Here is a 3,581-nt window from a genome sequence, read left to right as displayed (position 1 = left end):
TAAAGCCCTAGGGGTTCTGATTTCCTTGCTACATGTATGGGTCTTGTTCTTTCAGTAGTACGTGCCCATACTACCTTCCACACCTACACATATTTGTCTCAAGTGTCACCACAACAACCTAACAATATACATAAGCATATGCGAACGCTCAATCCTCACTCCTAGAGGAAGGCTACATATCTCATAACTGGCTGACTGACCCCGCACAACTCATCCATGAAACTTCCACCAACCCTACAACACTTCTATATGCTAGCTATATATCACGCTGGACCCTATAGACTTTCGAATACCTGATCCTACCCTATACCCTTCATCAAACAAGAACAGGAAATAAGGTCAAACCAAACATTCTCAAGCTATAAGATCTTAATTATGTACAGCCGTGATGCATACACTAAGCAACTACAATAATGATGTCAATTTCATATAAGGAAAAACCCTAGGCTACCAGGTATCATATAGTGAGACAATTCTATCATGCAATTCCTGAAGATCCCTAGCCTATCACTAGCATGTTGTTCCAACATATCATAATATCAAATTGTTGGATATAGTGTCTAAGTCCATAACTTTATTTGGTATGTACTTGACCCGACCCGACATGGTCCATTTGGGTTGCATGGCATTGCAATACTTGGATAGACTAGATGAGAGAATAAGGCACTTATGATTATTAATATATTATAAGTTCTAATATATTAATAATAGTATTATTTAATTAGTATTGATCAAGTATTAATCTAGTATTAATTTGGTGATCAAAGTGAGACTAATTAAATATATAGGGTTGATTATGACAATCATCAATTCTTTTATGGTGGATTAATGATCCATGGTTTATGGGTTTGGTTATAACCATATGGAGCTCCATGGATAGTCCATGGGAGTTACAAACCCATGGGTCATGAGAAATCAAGAGTCATGACAATTAAGGGCATTCATGTGTAAACCCTAATTGTGACAACACTATAAAAGGAACCCTATGGCTAGCAAAATCGTGACCTAGTGTTACTAGAGAGGGCATAACCGATTTTGAGTGCTAGAAGTATTCTCTCAAGTTATTCCAAGTCTTGTGGTGTTGTGTGAAGCATTTGAGGCACAATATTTGGGGTGCTAGGCTCACAAAGTCTTGAAGGAATCCAAGCAACAACAAGGTATGTATTTCTACTAGTTTTATGTTCTATGCAATCCCCATGCCATGCTAGTTAGGAAATAACCTTGAAAAGAAATTTGCATGTATATAGAGAAAACATAGATTCAAGGTTATTAGGGTTGCATGTACACTTAGGAAGTGTTAGAATGCTCAAAAACCCATCAGTGGTATCAGAGCCAGGTTTGTTTTCTGTATACTTGTTGCAAAACTGCTTAAAAATCGAAAATTCTGCACTCTGACGACTGGACTCGCCGAGTCCATGGGGAGGACTCGCCGAGTCCATGAACAAATTCATCCTACTCGACGAGTAGAATAATGCACTCGGCGAGTAGGAGCGTGCTGGGCAGTTTTTTCGAGTTTTGTTGCTGGAAATGGATTAAGATCATTATCCCAATCTGTTTTGGACTTGTAAAATCTGTTTTTCAAAATGATAATGATTATGTTAACCCATTTTACATGGCTTTTATCAATTTTCAAGTATTGTATATGTTTATATGATTTTCTTGAAATTGCTTGACATGAATTTGTGTTCATATGAGTTTAGAAGATCATAGGAATTATGTGTAACCTCCATGTGTGTTTAATTCATGATCTTAATGGCTATGATGGTGTCCATAACTTGTCCTCAAGTTATGGATAACCAAAAGTCACTTCTTTTAATTATGATTAAAGAACTAAAGAGGTTTCATAAAATGAAGAGTCTTCTTTTTATGAACCATTAAAACTCATAAGTTACAAATTGAAGAGATTGAAGAGACTTGGAATAGTTTCAAATCTTGGCCTCAAGTTTTGGAATTTGAAAACTCTTACACTTTAATACTTTAATTCCAAATTAAACCTTAGATTTTTAAAAAGTTTAAAAATCAACACTTACACTATTATTATAATTTTATTATATAGATATGTATAAGAATATGTCATTCTTACCGTTAGTAGGCCTTATTCACGAAGCCGGTCTATAAGGGGGGTATAAGGTTGTTGCCTATAAAATGGTGACTTAATGGGTGTCCACTCTCACCCACCGTTTCCTTGATCGGTGGAGGGTCGTTAGCCGAACGGGTAGGATACGACTTTAAATACTTGTTAAAAGTATAATGAATTATAAAGTAACTATACATTATAAATTCCCAATCTTACTTACTTTAGGAAAATGTGAAATTGGTGCTAGCCCATAAAATTACACTTTGTACCTTACCAAGTCGTTAGTGGAGCGTGTGTGGTTAACCGGCACACTAACATGGACTAGTAAGAGTGGCAAAGGGTAACTTGACTTTATTATAGATCGGTGGAGCGTGTGTGGTTAACCGGCACATCGATTAGGTAATATTGTTGAGGGTACCAAGTCAATTTGTATGGTTATTCACACCTTGTTTGTGATCCTCGGCATCCCAGTCACAAACTTGAGAGGGCACAATCGAGATTCAAACATGCCATTGAAAAGTTCAATGTATCTCAAAAGATCTAGGAGTTTCAAAACCAATAAAACCTAATAATAATATATTTCGTTCTTATGGTGGAAATTGGTAAATCGTCATTTACCTACCTTCAAATATTTTATAGTATGGATTACGACATCCCTCTTCCAACTATAAATAGTTTATTGGATCCTAGCCTTAATATTTCATTTGGGTGAATTATTAAGGATTCCTAATCTAATGAAACTTGTCTTTCTTTCCTTTCAAGATGTCTTCCAACAATGCTTCTGGCTCAAACCCAACAGGCTCCTTTTCCCTTATGAACTTGTGTGGTAAGGTCATCTTTGATGGATCCAATTTCAATGAGTGGATCAGAAACATCAGGATGATTACCCGCTATGTGGATAAAGAATATGCCCTCGATAGGGAGCTTAAGGTTGTGAATGAAGCCACTGCTACTCCTGAAGAGTTAGCGGAGTTTGTTGCACATGAAAAGGATGCTACTAAAGTAGCATGCATCATGATGGCCACCATGACTCCTGAACTTCAAAAATCCTATGAAGATTTCTACCCCTATGAGATGCACCTGGATCTGATGGAAAGGTACCATCAGAGCGCGCGTCAGGAGAGGTATGAAATCATCTCCTCCATGATAACCGCAAAGATGAAGGATGGTGAACCCATCACCGGTCACTTGCAGAAGATGCAAAGGTTCGTTGACCGGTTGCTGAAGCTAAATGTTGACTTTCCTGAGGAAATGGCGATTGACATCATTCTCCACTCCTTACCTGCAAGTTATGATCAGTTTCGTATGACTTATCATATGAACAAGGAGGAAGTCACACTTAGCAAACTTCAAGGACTCTTAAGGACAGCTGAAAATGGCCTTAAGGGTAAAGCGGTTGCTATGGAATAAAATCATGGTTGCTTTGCTATGGAAGTAACATTCATAGCTATTTACCTATGAAATTATGCTACGGAATTTTATTTCCATTGTTTGTTTTTCTATG

The sequence above is a fragment of the Lactuca virosa genome, chromosome 2 (assembly GCF_052849685.1).
Source record: "Lactuca virosa cultivar CGN04683 chromosome 2, Lactuca_virosa_CGN04683_v6, whole genome shotgun sequence".
NCBI lineage: Eukaryota > Viridiplantae > Streptophyta > Magnoliopsida > Asterales > Asteraceae > Lactuca > Lactuca virosa.
This window is presented reverse-complemented; position numbering follows the sequence as displayed.